Source organism: Triturus cristatus, chromosome 5_2 (genome assembly GCF_964204655.1).
Source record: "Triturus cristatus chromosome 5_2, aTriCri1.1, whole genome shotgun sequence".
Classification (NCBI taxonomy): domain Eukaryota; kingdom Metazoa; phylum Chordata; class Amphibia; order Caudata; family Salamandridae; genus Triturus; species Triturus cristatus.
The window spans coordinates 280,680,067-280,701,021 of NC_140588.1; positions in this window are offsets into that span (position 1 = coordinate 280,680,067).

Below are 20,955 nucleotides of genomic sequence, written 5' to 3' on the forward strand. Positions count from 1 at the left end.
TCAGGTCCGGGACCCGTTCTTCTGAGAAATTGGATGGCCCCAGAAGCGTTGGCCTTGGGGTCATCAACGCCATTTCTCTGTGGCCCTGCGCTGTACGCAGCCTCCGGGCTCAAGAGCATCCCAGCAGGGCTCACATACCAAATCAAGCCCTGACCGACCCGGACGTGGCATCACTGCAAGAGGCACACGCCACCACCGCAAGGACCACCTCCAACAGCCATCTGCCACAGTTGACACGGTGGTCCTGACAGACTTACGGAGTTGCTCAGACCTGTCGTGGATGACATCATCGGCCTGATAGCACTCCAGGTGCCAGTGACTCAGTGCACCACAAGCCATTGTCCGTTACTAATTGACATGTGTGCTGTGGAGATGTTGCGCAGCAATGTCACCTCATGCAGTGTGGAAGAGCTGGGACTATGATGAGGAAGATGTGTCAAGTGTGAACATCGGAGATGACACAGACAATGGGAAGCCAGGAGGCATCATCCCCAAGGCAGGAATGCAGACTGGAGGTGGTAGTCGAGCCACACACCCGGAACCATTACTGGGTAATTCGCTGTGGACTGCGCACTCAACTGTCACCTCAGACAGTGTGGGAGACCTGGGACGTTGATGAGGAAGTTGATGCAGGTCTAACACACCCCACTGCATCTGCATCAGGTCTAACACGAAGGGACACAATCCTAGCATTTCCTTCACATGAGCGCGCTCATCTCTTGTGCCTCTACCTCAGTGCACTGCAACTCATGGAACCTACTGACTGAGTTTCGGGTGACCTCTGTGCTTACTCCGGCTTCCTCCATGTTGCTGTGCAGTTGACTCTGTTATGCATGTGTTTGCTGTTTCTGTTGCACTGGTGTCCAATGTTCAAGTTGCTGCCAGCACCAGGCATTCTGTGTGGGCTGGCTTACATTCACCCCACACACATCCAGCACAGGCGTCACTGTACATGTGGCCCTGCCAATAAAGGGGCCGGGTGCACTTGCCCGTAGCCAGTTCAACATAATATCTGCATGTGTCCCTGTGGTATTGTTGTATGCATGAGGGCCCTGGGCCCTATGACACTACATTGTGCTGTGTACATCGGATGAAGACGTGTCAACGCAGGCAGCGGGTTGGAGCTTGGACGTGTAGCTTTGTCATCCCCCACTCAATTCGTAAGGGGAGTGGCCAGGGGCATCGTACGCAAAGCCAACATGGCTGTGTGACTGGAATTTGAGCGCCCCTGCCCGTGGTTCTGTACTGTGAAAGTGCAATTGCATGTGTCTCTATGGCAGTGTGGGTCTCCTTAGTGGGGTGTTGGTGGCCCCTGACGGGTGATTGACACCTACGTATGTGTCCTGGTTCGCATTCCATGGGTTCGGCCCCCACCCACACCTGTTGGGCCACCTCCTTTTGGCGTGCAGGAACATGGCATTGGGATGCAATGTGTGGGTGGGTGAAGTGTTGTGGGCCAGCTGTGCTTGCGGGTGCTTCCTGCTGTGTGGTCTGTTGCAGGGTCGGTGTTCTCCTCTGAGTAGCTTGGCTGTCCGGGTCCTGGTGGGGGGTTGCGTGGGATATCCATGTGCTGTTGTAGGGCGTCGGTGTCGACGGTGTGCTGGTCCTCTCCGGCATCACTGATGTGCTCTGCTGAAGGTGTTGTGTGCCCCACTGTGATGTGAAGGGGTGGTGCGTATTGACTTTGCATTGACATATATGTTGGTGCATTGTGCAGGTTTGCATGCAGACTGTATGGCAATGTACATTGTGACAGTTTTTAGGGTGCTGGATTCTTCTGCGGGACAGTGTAGATTTGGTCTACATGACGGATGTGATGTCGTACGCGTACATTTCCATTTCCATTCCACATTTTCTGGCTCCGTCAGATGTAGTAGGCATGTTTCTGTGCATGTGCGGAGCCAGTTGTGTCCTCTGTTCTACAGTGTCGGCTATGCACGTTGTTCCTCATTGTCATCAATGTGGGTGTGCTGTTCGTGCTATGTGTGTGTGATGCAGGGTGCCAAGGGGATCGAGCCCATGGACCTGGGTGATTGTGGGTGTGCAGTGTGCTACACCTCGTTGTGCATATGTGCCATTGTGCCCATTCCCCCATCCCCCCAGTCCCTGTTGATGTTGTGTCAGGTCCTTTCGAGCTGTGTCCGTACTCCCTACTCCTTGCACCGTCTCCACACTGATGACTGTGGCCTGAGTTTCCTTCAGCTCCTCCGGTGGTGCTGGACTCCCACCTCCTGTCGCCGTTGCTGCCTTCCTGTTGGCAGCGGGTTTGTGCCTGGTTTAGGTAGTCACGTCATGCCGGCGCCAATTGGCCTCCTGGATTGGCCTCCTGGGCACTCCGACTGCAATCCAGGTGGTCTGCTAGTGGGTCAGTTGCTGGTGGTGTTCTGTCACCTCCGTGGTCTTGTTTTCCTGTGGTCTGCACCCCGTCTTCCTCTCCCTCTTCTCCTTGACCTTGCCCGACCCCGTTGTTACTTGCTGGTAGTCTGTGGGGATTGTGGGGTTCGGGTTGGCCCCTGTGCTGTGTCAGGGTACATCTATGTTGCTACGCACTTTGGATTGTTTTTGGTGTATTTTTTCGGTGTTTTTTATAGTGCATTTTTCTGCCAGACGTGTGGGATTTGCAGGCCTGTGGCTGGTTTTCGCTACTTTTTTGTGCAGCGGTTGGCCGTATCGCATTTTTTTTGCGTTCGCGTATCGCATTTCTGCGGCGTGGCATTGATTTTGACGCGGACATTTAGCACGTTATCTGGCGACTATCGCATGCTACCGCCTTGTTGTGAATCCCATGTTGTATCTGGATTATTTTCTCGCGATGGGCTGCGATATTGAAAGTTGCGTTATGCTACTCTTGAGGTAGTTATCACACGTTCTTGTGAATATACCCCTGTATGTTTTGAGAGCACCAATTCTGCTACTGTAGATGAAGACCTGGTCACCAACGGGGCCTCATTAGGGTACCTGGTTTTAATTCGACCACCTCTATACCAGTGGAAGGGAGATGACTCAGGTCTTTCTGTGTGGCTACAAGTTTCAGAATGTTGTGTCTGTTTAGGATGTCACTACTACCCCAGGATTTATATTGAGGCTGAAAAACAGTCTTGGTTTTTCCCCGGCGATAACTGAAATAGCGCTTAGCGCGCTTAGCGATATTTTTCTCCGTTTGTTGGTAAAATGCCCCCCAATTTCTAAAATTGTTCCTTACATCATTTGTTTGGAGACAAGAGGGGCCACATTGCAGTAGAGGCTTATCTCCCAGTATGTTTAATATTTTCACACCAATATTAGATACCTGAGATGAATCGTTAGGAGTAATCACTTGTGTTATGTCCATGTTGTGATGGTGGTCAATCCGTTTCTTGATTGGCGTCAGAACATTCCAAGTTAACATCTGTTAGTTCCCAGGAATTGATTGCTTCTTGTCCATTATTGATATCTGATGATTCCAAAATGCTAATTTGCTCATTGGCAGTTATTTGCAAAGTGAAGTTGAGTTTGAGGGTCGAGTTGCCAGATGATTTTCTCTTTCAGATAAATTAAGTTGTGACCTTTTCTGATCTGTAAGAACCATCACGTGAGTTGTACATATGGTATGATTCTCATGTTGTGTTAGGCCTTTAAGTTGTTTGTACAATCCTGAGATTCATTATCAGCAGGAACTCCTTGCGTTTGTTTGAAAATTGGGCAGTAGTTTCTCTTAACTTCAAAGCTTTTGTGTTTTTTTCAATTACATTTTTTTAGTCTTTCTCGTTTACTTCTCGAGGAAGCGGAAATTTTCATAGAGAAATTTAATGAAGGACCTTTATTGCAAAGGCTTGAAGTTTCAGAAAATGATAACATTTGTATGTCAGGAGCATGCTCATTGAAGTTGGACAATTTGGTCCCATGTTTTCCTCATGATCCTGAATTTTGTGTACCTTTGCTGTTACACACAATGTAGTATGAGCCTGGGCCTCAATTAGGATTGGTTTTGCTGTGCCAATCCTAAAGGTTCCAAACAGACGGGCGCCCCAGAGTGAGTGACATTTGTTAAAGGAAGAAAATGTGCCTTAACGGATTTAACTTCCCCGAACAGTAGAGTAGAGTAGATACAATATCAGGGAATTCCATAAAATTTTCCACAATGGGGCTACATGTGCATTTTAGGAGTTGACTTCTATTAGCAGTAGAAATGGGTTTGCTAACTCACTGAATAATTATTTTACAGTTGAGTGCAATTTTCAAAGAGTTATTCTATAATGGCGGTACACTGTGCCAAACACTCCAGTAGAGACATTTTTATACCAAATGTATTCAATTGAATCTCAAGCGCTTTTACGATAGTGTTCAATGTTTGGAACAAGCAAACCTAGATGCCTTGTTCCAATACCCTGCGGTGCTAGCAGGATAGTTGTATACCATCTTCTGAATTTCATGCCGTAAAATGGTTCCAGAACTCAGTTTCACTGTTGTCCTTTAGTCAATTAGGTGTGCAGCCACTCAGTGATGTTTCTTTTTCCTGGTTAAATTGGGAGTTTAATGCACTGGAAGGCAGTGGCTTGTGAAAAAAAGGATAGAAAGCGCTCACTTGTGACCTCAGTTATTGGGGGTCAGGGGTAAGCACCCTCTCCACAGGGGATAACGTTAGAATATGTTCTGCTGCCATCAAAGCCTCCCTATTTTTTGCAGACCAGTCCATGGTTTTTATTGGCAAGGATTTTAAAGGAGATTTGGGTCTAGACACCAGGGTGTTAGACATTCCTGCCTTGTTTAGCTACCTGGTTTCAACATCCATCATTCCCCAGAAAGAGTTACTTTCCCTTAGAATGGACCTTTAATCCAAAAACTCAGATTAGAACCAGTTGCTTCTTGCATTTGCGGTTCAAAAACTCCTTGTAACTACCCCAATTGAGCGTTTCAAGGGGGCAGGTTGCTGGGATCCCAGAATTTAAGAGGCAAGGGGCAAAGGTATCAGAAGGAAGAAAATGGGGAGAGCACATTAGGCCTGCAAGCCACACTAATACCTGGTCCAGCCGTATAGGCAGACATAGGGCTCAACGACAACACAGCAGTAACTAAACAGCCGCTCCCCTATTTGCTCTTCTTTTCCTCTCCCAGCTGCTCCTGCAGTACACCAGCAGCAACGCTGTCTTACTATGCATGGGCCATTCCCATTACCAATAGCTGATAGCCAGAGTACTCTGCAACCTCTGCAAAAGAGCCACGCTTGCCACTTCTGTCCACTCTCTCTGCGCCAGGTCATTGCAGCTCAGCAGTGAAGCTGAGAAATGGACAAACGGCCCCCAAGCCAGCAGGATAATGAAGAACCCGTGTGTGCAGAGAGAGGAGCATGAAGGCAGCCAAGATGGCTATGAAGTGCGACTTTGAGATCTGGGGTGTGAGGCATACAATGACATCTCTTCATCTCTCTTCTCTCTCCGGGAAACACTGGTCCCCCCTCTCTCACTTAGGATTCAAGTCACTTTTTTGTCAATCTGGTGGCGCAGTGTGCGTTCCCATATTTACACCTTGTGTTGCTTTTCATAGCCTTGTAAATATGGCCCCCTTTCATGCATTGATCTGCGTGAAAGGGGCTTTCCATTGGTGTTGCTGTGGGTGTTTCCATCCAACACCAGTGAGTCGGGTGCATTCCCCGATTTACAAGGGTTCGTAAATCTGGGAATACATCAGATTCTAATACACCCCAGGGGATGCAAAACAGTGACACAATTAGGAGAAATACCTTTATTTCTCCTCGATTGTTCCTCTTTGAATTCTGCAGCATACACAGGAGGAAAACACCATCAATTATTGTTTTTGTGCAGGGAGGTGTCCTTTCCTGCACAAAAAAACCAACCCTGCAACCCTTGTACCATGGTGGAAAGGTGCCTGCATTGGCGCTTGGCAGCCTATTGTAGACCAATGCAGAGGAGAGCACAAGGATGTGTCATATTGCTATTCTTTAAAAAATCTTTATTATCTTTTGATTTTTGTGAATACAAAGTATAATCAGGATTCTGCGATACTTGTTATCCAAAATACACATGTTCAGAGGAACAATAACAATGCAATTACGCATTGAAAAGTATAGCAAGGATGAGACAATACAACTTTTTATGGGAATAGAAGAAGATCGAAACTCCCTCGAAAAACAAACTTTGCAGAGCAAGTACAGTGCATAACTACACCTTAAATCCTAGACTTCTGTCCAATGTGTGAAAGAACAACAGTGTGACAATATAGTTACAACTATAATAGAATCTGGTGGTCAGAGAGTTGATGGACATCTTATCATCTGGCGAAGGCTGCCTCTCTTTTATGCACTCTCTCTGGGTTTGTTTCATTTTTGGACACACGCTGGGTGGTTTCAATCTTGATTGTTGTGATAACCTGTTTTTTGCTCCTCTCTCTGAGACCACCAGATTCTATTGTAGTTGTGATTAATTGTATTGGGGATTACATCTGTGGTTTGGTCTTTAAACTCTCCCTAGGACTCCCCCCTTTTTCTCCCTTTGGGAGTTGTTATGAATGACAATATAGTTGACCTAGCGTTGTTCATAGAAATAGTAAAGTTCTATATCAAACTTGGATTTGCCAGTAGATAGCATGTAAGCGGGGCCCAAACGACTTTGGGTCTGGAGGCTTCAGGTAGTTCTTCGGCGTGTGTGGCTAGTTGTTATTTACAATACACAAGTTCTTTCAACCATTGCTTCACTTTTGGTGCAGTCTTCCCACCCCAAAGTTTGGAAACTAGCCGTTTAGCCAATAGCACGGTGACAGCAACAATACACCTGTTACAGGGCTTTAATTTTTTTACTAACCCTAGTAAGCAACTCTCAGGCAAGCAGTCCACAGTTTCACCAGTAATCGCCGTGAGTGTACAAGTAACACTCATCCAAAAACCATTGATGGGGCCGCACTGCCAAGCGAGATGAGCAAAGTCTTCCTCATCCACCCCGCATCTTGCGCACTTAGCATCTTCACGCAGACCATATCTCTTCAACCTCACCGGCGTATAATACATTTGGTGCAAGAACGTGAAATGAATTATACGCAGATTGCAATTCGCTGTGAGGTGACCTGTCAGTGTGCAGCATTCCACCCAATCCTCCCAGGTCAATGGTCTGTCCAACCTCGCATTCCAATTATCGAAAGAGGCGGAACCCTTTGCCTCTGTTTCCCTTTGATAGGCATTATATAGTCTAATAATAAGACCAACTGAATCCCCCACTGTTATCGCTATTTGTAAGGCTTTCAACATTTTTGGCTCCTCTGGGAACCCTGGATCAAGTGTCCTAACAGCAATACGAATCCTGGTATACACAAAGCTCTGCATCGCAGTACACTGAGGTCTGGCCATAAAGGCATTTAGTGATAGAAATTTACCATCAGGGTACATGTCCCCCATTTTTGTGATGCCTGCATTCGACATTATGCTTAATGCCCCCTTCTAGTGTGTCACCGATATGTCCGGGTGTGCAACAATCGGCAAAGCTGGCGCATATAGGTTCACAATTCCAGCGCAAATTTCCAAAGCTCACCACGCACTCACAGTGCATGCGACTGTGTCAACTCCTTCTCGTACCGCAATGTTTTATAATGCAGCACCTTAGCTGTTAGTGGGGTCGGATATACATTATCGTCCTCTACTGCTAAGTGTGAGAGATATCGCTGAGGAAAGTACCAATAATGCACAAATTGAGCTTGTGTGCAGAGATAACATAGGCACATATCTGGGGCTTCAACCCCCGTTCAAATGGCAACACTATAGTTTCCCAACTGCATCTCGGTTTTTTCCCTGCCCACACCATCCCCAATAAGCAAGACTGAATGATCCGAAAAGTAGTCCTAGTGAGCATTAAGGGAATATTCACGAATAAATATAGCAGTTTGGAAGAACAGTCATCTTGGTGATAGCTATTCTGTCAGCTAATGACAGGGGGAGGCGGGTCCATCTAGTGACGTGTTCACCCAGTTGGGTAATCACACAGCCATAGTTCATACTAACCACAATGTCAGGGTCTCTATGCACCCACACACCCAAATTACGGACAGGTTCATGGAACCAACTCAGTGGACACTCCAGCTCCACCCGCCTGGTGCCATCTGTGAGGGGGAACACTTTAGATTTACTGCAATTAATGCAAAATCTCTCAAAGTACATGTATTCTCTTGGTAAAGGTGCCAAGTGCAGCACAGGTTCCTTAACATATAATAGCATGTCATCCGCATACAGTGAAATTGCTAGCGGGCACTGCCTGAAACCCAGCGCTGCTACGGCATGCCTCTCTATCTTGCATGCCAATGGCTCCAACATTAGAGAGAACAACATCGGGGATAGGGGTCATCCCTGCCTGGTGCCTCCATGAATAGTTATTGGATCAGAGACCACTCCATTAACTCGTATCCTGGCAACAAGGTCATTATATAATAAATACACCCATTTCAGGAAAAACAATGGCATTCCCATACGCCTTAAAACCTTAAACATAAAATCCCATTTTAGGGAATCAAAGGCTTTGGCCTCAACTAAAAGCACAGGCGCCACCAGAAGCTCGTAGTCCAGTTGGTTCAAAACAGCAAATATTGTGCGTAGGTTATATGTTGTAGATCTTTTGGGCATAAACCCTGATTGGTCCGGTAGCACCAAATTAGGGAGCAGAGGTTGCAGTCTGTTAGCGATGATTTTGGCAAGTATTTTAGTGTGTATATTTATCATAGAGAGGGGTCGATATGACTCACATCTGTTAGCTACTTTGTCTGGTTTTAACAATGTGACTATTAAAGCTTCCCGGAGATAGCAGGGGAGAATACCTGCCTTGTAAGCTTCAGTGTATACCTCCAGTAGTCGGGGGCCAGAAGGTTCACATAAGCCTTATAGAATTCACTTGGCAGGACATCAAGACCGGCCGCCTTGCCATTAGGAAGGGACACTATGGCATGAGGTATTCACTCTGCCCAGGGGATAGCCAGCTTAGCGCAATGTCATCTAAATATTGTGTAATGTCCGATTCCTCCACCATTGGTAAAGACCCATATAGTTCCGAATAGAACCTCATAAACACTTGGCAAATATCTTGGGTGGTATAGTGCACCCCTAAATCATCATCCTGCATTTCTACAATGTGATTTTGACTCGTCGCGTTATGAGATTTTCAGCCAGAGAGTGGCTAGGCCTACCTCCCTCACCATACCGCCTCACTACCCTTCTCCTAGATCTATGCTGCGACTCTTGACCAGCAGTTTCGTCATATTCAGAAATTAAGTCCCTAGTTTGAGCCAGCAATGCAGGATCCGCCGTTCGTGCATATGCACATTCCCGCTCCCGTATCTTATATTCTAATGTGCGCAATCACGACTGTATCAATTTTAGAACTCCCGCCTGGGCCCCAAAGCACTCCCCACGAATTGTGACTTTGAAGGCCTCCCACAGTGTCCCTGCGCCCTCAACTGTGCCCTAATTTTCTGAAAAATAATTATAGATGGCCTCTCCAATTAATACAGGGGAGTGATCCAATAGTGTCCTAGCAAGGTGCCGGACAGTCGTGATCCACACACTAACCTCCTGTGATACCAACCAATAGTCCAATCTAGACCACAAGCTGTGTACAGTAGACACAAAAGTACCCTCCTTGCTTGTAGGGTTATGGCTACGCCACACATCTACTAGACCTCCCCTCCCCATTATTTCATTAATCATCAGTGCGGCCAGTTTACCATGCCACATAGTACTGGCAAATCTATCCAACTGTGGGTCCAAGTAAACATTCAAATCTCCGCACCAGATTACCGACGCAGAAGGTAATGCCGCCACTCGCCTCCAGATATCATTGTTAAATGTGGGATTGTCCGTGTTTGGGCCATATACATTTACAAAAAGAAGCTTTGTGCCACATAGGTTGCCCTGTAGATCGAGCAACCTCCACTGGTTGTCTGTCTTGGAGTGATTCAGCGTAAATGGAGTTTCCTCCTTTATCAATATTAACACCCCTCTCGCGTATGCCAAATATGAGGATGCAACCCTGATTGTCGCCCACCGTGTTCCCACATTCTGTTTTGTATGCTTGGTGAGGTGGGTTTCTTGTAAAAAGGCCACCTGGATATCATGTCGGTCTAAGTACACAAATACCTTACGGATCTTTTTAAGGTTATTTAACCCCCGCATATTCCAAGTTAGCAATTTAAAACAACCACCAGAGCTTTAGCGTATCTGATTGCAGACAGCTATTGTAATACTTACTGAAAGTTTTAACACTGCTGGACATTGGATCTACTAATACATATAATCTGCACTGCACCTGCCAAAATAAAAAGCAATTAACCCTCCCCACCCACTTCAGCATCCACATCTTTTCAAAGCCATCCCTAGAACGAGAAAACAAACCCCAACTGAAAAACACGATACAGAAATAAATGCGGGGTACACCCATGTAGGGACACCAGAGTGCAAGTAGCCTCCCAGGTGTGAAGGGAGGTGGCCAAACAACACGGAAATCTCACTCCACCATTACATATCAATTCAAAAGGTCATATTTGCAAATGCAACACATAGCAACAATATAGTACCATACTTGCATATTTATATGCAGTTACTCACCATCAAGACAGCTGAAGCTAGTAGTTTTCGAACAGTTTGTGCATACACATAAACCCTAAGGCATAACACATCTGATGATCACCGCCACTCCAAAAAAACAAATAAGATTCAGCAGTCAGAAGGTTCCATTCTGGCCCACGACCTGTTAGTCCTCCTCCTCCTACGGTGTTCCAGAAGGTTCCCGCCTGGTTCGTTTAAGTGACTTTGCATATTCCATAGCTGATTTAGGGGTAGTGCAAATTCTGGCTTTGCCCTCAGTGCAGATACGTAACCAGGCTGGGTTCAGCAGTGCATATGGAATGTTCTCAGCCAACACAAGTTTCTTTACAGGTTGGATCTCCCTCCGAGCTGCCTACACCGATGCAGCGAAGAGCGGATAGAATGCCAAGCTATTCCTCTGAAAAGTCATGGTACCTTTCTCCTGGGAAAGCCGCAGCACCAAGTCTCGGTCCCTATAATTTAACAATCGGGCAATGGTTGGCCTCAGCGGAGCTCCCGGGGGGTGGGGGGGGGCGCGAATCCAGAGTGTGATGGGCTCTTTCAACTATTAACATCGCAGACAGATTCTCCAGACTAAAGATTTCAAGGAGCATTTCCTCCACATAGGTCCCCAGTTTCCCTGTGTTGGTGGATTCAGGCAGACCAGTAATTCATAGGTTTTTTGACAAGACCTGCCTCCAAATCTTTGTTTTTTGCCTGAATCACTGCAAGCACCTTCTCCATGTCAAGGGTTTTAGTTGCAACAGTCTTTAGATTGTTTTCCACGTCAGAAACCCCTTTTTCAGCTTCCCCTAGTCTGGTACCCTGCTTATCCAACTTCGCGGACATGTGATCCATTCTGAGGTTTAGTGCATCAATATTGCCGCCTATAAACTGCAGCCCACTCTAAATGGCAAGACGCGTGACCTCTAGTGTAGAAGGGCTCTCTGAGGGGGCATCAAGTTCAGAGTCCGAAGTGGCCCTGTGCTGCAATTTGCCCAACTTACAGGCCTCAAAAGTGAGGGGGTGTTGATTTTTGTCAGGTTTGCCCATGTTGAACCTTCGTGCACATAGCAGCAGTGTCCTGGTAGCACATAGCAGGAGCAAACCCAAGGGCCCACTGTCTGGTGGTCAGAAGAGCCGGAGTATGCAGCAAGGGGTCACGACCAACCAATCAGGCCTCCCACCCACACTGCGATGCACAGTGTTGTCACCGCGTGGTCCACTCACCACAGCTTCCAGAACCAGGTCAGCCTGTTGTAGTTAGAATTACCACCGTGTTCATCTGGTCAGCACAGAGCGAGTCGTGCTTCACACTTCGTGCTCAGCCCAGACACCCCTAAGGATTAATGCGAGTCAAAAGATGCAATTTCAGCAGTGTGGGCCTCCAACTTTAACCACTCGGAGAGTAGAGTGGCCCGCAGCAGTGACAGTAATAACTTGTGCCCTGTAAATCAACACTCAGAGAGTGGGGCGCTCATGCAGCACACCATATAGTTCAAACAGAGTCTGGCACCATTACATATTGAAATGGAGTCCCCAGTTTCTTCTCGGGGGCAGCACTGCTATGAGGCCTCCAGTACCTCGAAATTGAGACAATCGCAATGCCAGGGCCGCACTCTTATCTTAGGCTTCAGAGCTCCAAGGCCGCTGCACTCTTCTCCCGGCCGCACCCGTGTCCAGTCGCCAGGGGGAACAATGGTCTGGGCTCCACGGCCACTGCAGGGGATTCAACGCCACACTTCGGGGGAGGTGCGCAAGCCACCACACTCCACCCACTCGCTCCCGTTCATCCACTGGGTAAGTGATGCATCACTCGCCAGCCTTTGCAGCAGGAATCATCAGTCAGGCTCCGCTCCAGTCACGCAGCTCTGTCTGGGTCCACACGATATCTCCCCGGCAGATCCGCTCTCCGGGCTTCGATGGGAAATGCATCGGCTTCACACAGCAGCCACGCTGTTGGCTAGCTTGCAATGGCGGTGATATAGTAACACCAGATTACAGGCATAGCGTCTCTTCAATGTCTCTCCTGTGTCGCCCACAGCATCAGGTCAACCTCACCCACTGAATTTTGGCGATGAATGACGGAAATAGAGCAGGATTTTAATCAGATAGTCTGTTTGGCCGGAAGAGCTGCACTAAGGCGCAGCCATCTTGCTGTGCGCCCTCTAGCTCCCCCATATTGCTTTAAATATGTTGCATCCCTGCACATTCCTAATGACACAGCTCAGTGCAGTAAGATAGCTTGCAGTGCAGAGCCATTATCTTATAAATATGCAATGCTATGTGTGAGCATTCCTTAATTGCTCTAATGATTTTTCCCAATTTAATTAGGTGATGCTTTATCAAACGCTAATGTGTTTAAGGCTGCATGTGCAGTGTATATTAAATCCAAATGTATGCCTTCAGTACATATTTCAATTGCTCCCTTATTCCACTCGTAGCCAGCATGTGTTTTATCCTGGTGAGTCATGCCCAGGACATTCTTAAGGCTCTGATTTAGCTTACGCTATTTTGGATCTCTATATGGTCCATAGTGGAAGTCTTTTGTTTTGATCTCTTAGAAGTTGCAGTTGTATGACGTGCGGTTGTGTCTGTTATTTATGTTTTTGCACCTTTTACGCATGAGCATCTGTACAATTTGCAGTAGGTGGTTCAGAGAGTGTTATTTTAAGATGGTTACTAGACCTTCTGCTATGTAATGCAACATCTGTGTGTTATTTGTGTCAGATCAAAAAGTTAAACTTTTTTTGCTTATAGCAATCCCCTATGTTAGGCTTGTAAACAATGAATGACTAAGCATTGAGTAAACTGCTGAGTCTTGCAACATAATGCAGGTTACTGTCTGAGAGGCCGAGAAGATGTTGAAAGTTTAATTTGCTGTAATGGATTTAGAGCACAGGAGGTTATCCCCGCGGAGGAAGGTAATCAGATCTCCATATTAAACTGTTGCCTTTGAACATGAAGTAGTAGTTCAGGGCCTGTGTAACTTGTTACAAGTTCGAGAAGTGTTAATGCCATTCATTGCTCATTGTCACAGCTCACATGCTCTGCATACAATACACATTTTGCAGCTGTATACCATCCTGCTTATAGCCTGAACATCTGTTGGAGGATGTACCTTAGCATCTGATTAGCAAAGGTAAACATATTCTTTTGTGTAAGTTTATGATTGTTTCCTATTCACAAAAGGATTTACAAGAAGTATCTTTACGAGTGTGGGGTCTCTGCACATAAAATGTCCTATCTTTTTATGTGTGGAGACTCCGCCCTACTAAAGATGTTAATCATAAATCCCTTTATGAATAGCAAACAATCATGATCGCACACAAAATTGTAAGTTTACCTTTGTGATTCTGGGTTGTGTGGTTTCTGCACCAAACAAGATGGCGGCGGATCCCTGAGCTTCGTTGCATCGCGGAGCAATGGATTTGCAATTTGCCACCTTTCTGACTGTACTTAGATAACCTGGGCATGCATTCTTGATGGTGCTTATTCCCACATTGTTTATGAGTTCTCTCAGATGTGAGTGGCTGCCATTTTGGCAGTGCACCCCTCAGTATCTCTGCCCTCCAGTTGCTTTTGCCTGATAATTCGTGACACCTTTTTAACATGCTCAGATGTGACCCAGGAACCCAGCACTTTTCACCATTATAATACTCATCATTTCTGGAGCCTTTTTCTACAGTGAATCTGTGAGAAAAAACGTATATAATTAGCGAGTGGAAGCCATTTTATCAAGGCGCCACTCACTCCACAAATATCTCTGCAAGCAAGATTTTGAAATATGCTTCTGAATGGTGCAATTTTTGTTAATTCTACAGCCTAATGTTGACATACACAATGGTTTTCTTCCTTCTGTTCAACACAATATTGTGAGTTTTCTCTGCTATACTTCTTTTCTGCTTTTCTCACAAAAGCATTTTGAACACAGAATTATATTTTAATGATGGCCTGACCTTTACTGATTTCTATTTCACTGCTGTTGCACATTTCTTTGAGGTTTTTGTGTGTTAGATCAGCCAAAACGTATACACTAAACTGAATCTTCTGGTTGGCGGGTGCGATGAAGAAACGACAATCCGAACAGTCCCTTTCATATTTTCCCTGAAGGACTTATAAGAACTGCCCTCACAAGGTGAACACACAGGAGAAAGGGAGAGTGGATAAAATAATAAAGAACAGCCACACAGTACAAGATGGCCCTCTAGCTGAATATGTACCTGAGAGAGGTTACCAACGAAGGCCGGTCAGGGTGAGTGCAGCCTGCAGATAAAGGAAGAGTATCACTGTAATGTCAATCACCTGCTTCCCTCCAGCTCTAATCCCCCAACCTCTGACACTCACTCATGCAACACACAAACGAAGCTGGGCTCTTTAGCAGACAAACGTTGGAGGCATTAGTTCTGCTTCATACATCCATTTACCAAGCAAAGAAAATAAAAAGAACATCCAAATAATCCTGTGATAACTCCTCTGAAGGTTAGGCAAGGCAAAGTTATTCAGTTAGCTAAATACTTCAAACTAAGTTTATACAAGGCAAGCAAGTTTGCCCACAGCAGAATGCGTAAGTTTCAAAGTTGTGTTTAAGAGCGGAATGCAGGAAGCCATAAATCTTGCAAGACTGTCAAAGAATTCTCCAGTGCACGATAACACAAAGAATTAATAAAAAATAAATAAAGATCACATGGAAAGAAACTCCTCGAAAGTAGAGGAGGATGTGTGTGTAACTTACCACACCACATCTTCTTAATGCACGGAGTTTGAATGCCAAACTGAAATGCTGGCCAAAAAAGAAAAATAGGGACGTACACTCGCCTGAAATGTAGACTCCCTAGCAGAATCCACAGATTAACTCAGCGTGTAGAGTAAGCGCCAAGTGAAGGGCTCCCTGTCAGCCCGGCGGAAACAGGAGCCAGCAGGGAAAAATATTAGCAACATGCCTGCCGTGAGTAATCCAGTAACCGGCACAGGGAGCTCTGCCACCCACATAGCCTGGATGTAGCCTGTGAATACACCAACACTGGAACGTGGTCGGCGTTGGGGACTCACCCACCAGAAGTGGCTCGAGGCAACTAGTCTAGACTCCAATGGTCTTGAATACAAGGGAAGATTGTCAAGCACCAGAACCTCAAAAAAGTGAAGTATTCATCCTCAATGTTCATTAGTGTGATGTGTAGCAGCTGAGGCACATTTGCACCATCTCAGAGGATTCTGTGAAATGAAGTCCTTTCCCAGTTTCAGTGTTTCTTCACACATACCTCATTCATGACATTTTGCTACGTATTTATTGACTGCGATTTCTACTAATGCCATCATTACCTTGCATGGGCAGAACAAGGCCCTTTCAAAAGACTCTGCATCAATCTATATACTGAATCAATATGGCTAGCAACCTGATTGTATCTGTTAAACATACTCCTTCTAGCACGAACTCCAAAAGGGCAAAAAATGATCCTCCATCACCTATTATGTCCTCGCATAATCTTGTCTTAGACACTATCCTCGATTAGGTGAGTGGTCTCAAAACTTTCATGTGTGCTACTACTGAAAAGCTTAAAAAGTTTGAAGACCGCTGGATCATTAAGGAAGGTAAAATGTTTGAAATGGAGCAAAGTGCTAGCAATCTTCAAGACAGCACAACCAAAATTCCTTTTGTGGAACAAAACATTCAAAAACTTAAGTTGCATACTGAGGATCTTGAAAACTGGAATAGATCAAATAATCTTCACTTATATGGATTACCAGCGAACCTTCAGGGTCCTGACGTCCTTGCATTCCTGAAGAAGGTTCTACCTGATCTTCTTGGTTTTCTGACTACTCCTCCTCTTGGTCCTCTTTAGCCTCATTCTCTTAGACCCTGAGGTATCATCATGCAATTTTTTTAATGTATGGCTTTTTACGTGTCTTGAAAGCAGCCAAAGAGAAGTGTCACCTCATTTGGTCTGGCCGCAACATTTTTATCTCTCCAAACCTCTCTAATGCAACAAATGTTAGAAGAAAGGAAATCATTGCCCTATGACAATTGAACATTCGCAATGGCATTCTACATCCCTGTCTCTGCACAATTACTCATGAAGGTACCTCAGGCTCCTTTGATGATCCTGCTAAATTAAAAACATTTCTTCAAAATATTTTATCTCATAATTTGGATACTGTTGTTCAACAATCCTAAGAGTTTTGATATGTGCATGTTTTTCTTTTCAGTTATTTTCATCATTTCTTGTATATATTGTTCTTTTAATATACTTTAGTCTTTATCCCCTGCCTTTGCTCTAACTCTGGTGCTGACAAGTCTCATGCTCACTAGATTTTGAACCTTGATCTGTTTCTTCATCCTCTTCTTCTTTCTGTCCCTGTCCTTTTTTTCTGTGACTATGTGAGTACTCATATGTCTTCAATTATTATTGTTTCTTATTCATTTTGTTAAGAGTAAATGGTGTCTTTTTGTTTCCCTTTCCGTTTTTACAGCTTGTCAACCATGCTCCTGTCTCCCCATTCATATTACCCACTATGTTTAACGTTGTGTCGTGGAACATTCGTCATCTGGAACATCCAGTCAAAAGACAAAAGGTACTCTCTCATTTGTCAAAATTTAATTCACATGTTGCTTTTTTACAGGAAACTCATTGCAATAATGTTGAATCACTTAAACTAAAATGTCAATGGGTAGTCCAGGTTGTCTTCTCACCTGCCATTAATTGTAAGGGTAGTGTCGCCATTCTTTTTCATAAATTGCTAAATGTACAGATTGTATCAACTGAAGGTGACACTGATGGGCGATGGGTATTGTTCAATGCCATAATTCATAATAAACAGATTTCTTTTTTCAATATTTATGGCCCAGTTAAACCTGATATCTGGTATAATATTAAATTAAAACTTTTTTCCACTGATAATCAAAACTTTATTTTAACAGGTGATTGTAATCATTAGTTAGATCCTTTTACTGATAGGATATCTAAATGCAAATTTAATCCTATCAAATTTCATAAGGAATTCCAATCAGCCATTACCAATCGTCCATTATTTGATGTCTGGAAAACTTGTAATCCTGATACTTGTGAGTTTACATTTTTTACAAATGTACACCATAACTTGTCCACAATTGATTATACTTTAGTTTCTAAGTCCTTACTTCCCTCTATTCAATCATTGTAATCAGTTACATTTTTATTTTAGATCATGCCCCTGTTTTTCTTCATTTTATTTATCCCTTAATAACTCAATTACGGATCATTGGAGGTTCAACAATTTCCTGCTATCAGATCAAAATTTAGTTACAGAAGCCACCGTTATTATGAAAGAGTTTTTTCAAATGTATCAATCTACAGAAACTTCCATGCCTATTAATTGGCATGCTTTCAATGCCTCATTACCGGGTTTCGCTATAGCTTATTCAGCTAAAAAAAAAAACGAAAGAGAATTCCCAAAACCTTATTTTGCTTCAGCAATTCAAAACACATCATCATACTTACTTCACTTCTAAATCTTCTTCAGTTTTACATGATTTGATTACAGTCAAATCTACTCTTATAAGCTTGCTGCCACTGACGCATGTAATATCCTACTTAAGGTTAAATCTAAATTTCATGATGGTCAAAATAAAGTGGATTAAATGTTGGCTAATTTCAAAAACATTTAATCCCAACGTAAAAATATTGGGCCCATTCGTAATGAACTCACTAACAACATTGCAAGTCCAAGCTTACTACAAATCATTAAATGCAGAAGACACCGTTCCTTCTGAACATGATATGAAGACTTTTTTTGTGGTCTTCCCAGTCCTCCCTCTACCCCCGATGCCTTCAAAATATTAGAAGCCGACATAACACTACTCGATGCTATCAAATCCCTAAACAGAGCTAAAGCTCCTGGCCCAGATAGTTTTTCTAGTGAACTAATTTCCTTCTTTTCATCTTGTTTTGCCCCCTCCAAATACTTGACCTTTTTAATTCTGTTCTTTTGAATTTAAAGGCCAGTGGTTCTGCTCTGGAAGTCCTGGTTGCTATTATCCCTAAGCTAGACAAAGATCACACCCTTTGTAAGAACTATTGACATATTTCAATAATTAACTCTGATTGCAAAATATTTGCCAAAATCCTAGCAATTCGGCTTGAAAATGTGGTTCCCCTTCTTAATAAACATGATCACTCTGTTTTCATTAAAGCCAGACTTGCTGTGGCTAATGCCAGAATGTTCTCTAATATTCCTGCGTTGGGTAAGAAATATCACTCTCCCCTATCTCTTCACATTCAACTGCATTAATTGGCCATTGGTATGGATGTGGCCCTAAATTTATTTCATTCATAAAATTATTACACTGTGACCCTTGTGCCAGTGTTTTTGTTAATAGGCGTTTTCCCCCTTATTTTAATTTAGATAGAGGCACGAGGCAAGGGTGTCCCCTTTCTTCTTTGCTTTTATCCTTAGTTTAGAACCCTTCCTTAAGTGTATTCGTTGCAACACACTTATCTCCGGATTTAAATATAATTTCCTCAAAACTAAGCAATCGGGTTATGCTGATGATGTTTTTATGTACATGTTAAATCCACTGGCCTCCTTAATCCCTTTTTTACAAGAGATCAAGTTATAATCTAACATCTCTGGATATAAACGTAAGTTTTCCAAAATGGACATTTTACAGTCAAATTTCTTATGTTATCATTATATGTTTACAAACACATATTTGACATGGCGCCATTCCAGAATAAAATACCTGGGTCTGTGGTTTTTGCCTACTATTTCCAGAATACCTTGCCATCATTTTAATATTTTAAAACTTAAAATACAGAAATTACTTGTATCTTTGTCCCCCTTTCATTTATCTTGGTGGGTTAGGTTAGATACCATCAAGATCATGATTGTGCCACACTTCTTAACACTCTTTCTATGTTACCTTTCAAAAATACCCAATCATTATTTTTCTCAGATTCATTCTATTTGTACCAAATTTTTCTAGAGCAACAAAGATTCAAGCATTGCCTTTTCTAATCTTAAACATGCAAAGAATGAAGGGGTGTCCGTTTCCCTGATTTTAAGCTATATCATTCTGCTTTTTTTATTAACAGTTTAATGCCTTAATTAGTGATTTTCAAGACTCTTCTGTTTCATAAATGCTCTTAACTGAAGTATTTCACATTCAAAGATGCGGTTCACATGTCTAATCGTACTTTTATTTACAAAAACCTGATTTTAAAACAGTCCCAGCATTTGTTGCATACCACATTTACATCTGATCTTGATTTTCATCAATGTTTTTTATCCTCTTCCATTTGGTAAAATAGGCATATTAAATTTTGCCGCAAATTAGTTTATTTTAAATATTGGAAAGAGAAAGTTATTTTATTTGTACACCAATTGGTAAGGCATAACTCTGTTATACCTTTTCCCCAATTACAAACACAACATAATTTACCAAGTTCTTTTTTGCAGGAATATGAATGAACAGCTTCTGCTCTTCAATGCTTTTTATTGACTCATAATTTTCCTCCTGGCCTCGCCCCTTTACACCCTTGACACCATTTCATAATATTGATAAAGATTCTATTCCCCAAGCTGTTTATAAATACAATATTTTATTATCAGTAACGTCTTTTCAGTTAAAAAATTCTATTGAATAATTATAGGAAAATTGCTTTTCTGTATTATTCATTGTTCATCAATGGGATACAATATGACTTAAAGTGTTTAATACCTCCAAAGCTGCAGTCAGTACACAATCTCTCTTTGTTGTTTATATTAGAGCTGTTATTACTCCTGAGTTTATCGCTAAATTTGATCCATCTACTTCCCTATTATGTCAGTCATGTTTCACTTCTTATGGTATTGCAACTCATTATTTCTCTAATGTGCTTAGTTTTTGGAAAGTTATTTGGTCCAAATGTTTAAAGATAGTCCAATGTAATATTCAACTATCAATCCGAAATGTTTTCTTTTGATATATGTCACCTGACTTTGATCATTTTTCACCTAAACCTTTGTTATTTGATCTTTTTATGGCCCTTGCCTTTAAGGTTATATTATCTTGTTGGAAAGATACTTCTAAATTATCTGTATCAGCATGGTAGAATTTCATTTTTGATGAACATAGAATTTCTAATCTTTCCTCGTTATCATTACGCCAGAAGTTTAAATCAGATTTATATTATTTACCTTTTACTACTTATGTATCCTGTTTATCAACAGTATCTTAGTTCTCTTATTTCTATTTTTCTCTATATATTTTTATTTCTACCCATATCTCTCTACTTTCTTCCTACTGTCAATTCTCCCATCTATCTTTCTTTCTCTGTTTCCTTTTTTTAATATAAAATGATATTGATGTGTTATATTTCATAAGTTGTTCTTTTTTGCACAAACTCATTCAGCTATTGTAATTCTTGGTCAAATTTACCAGAGCT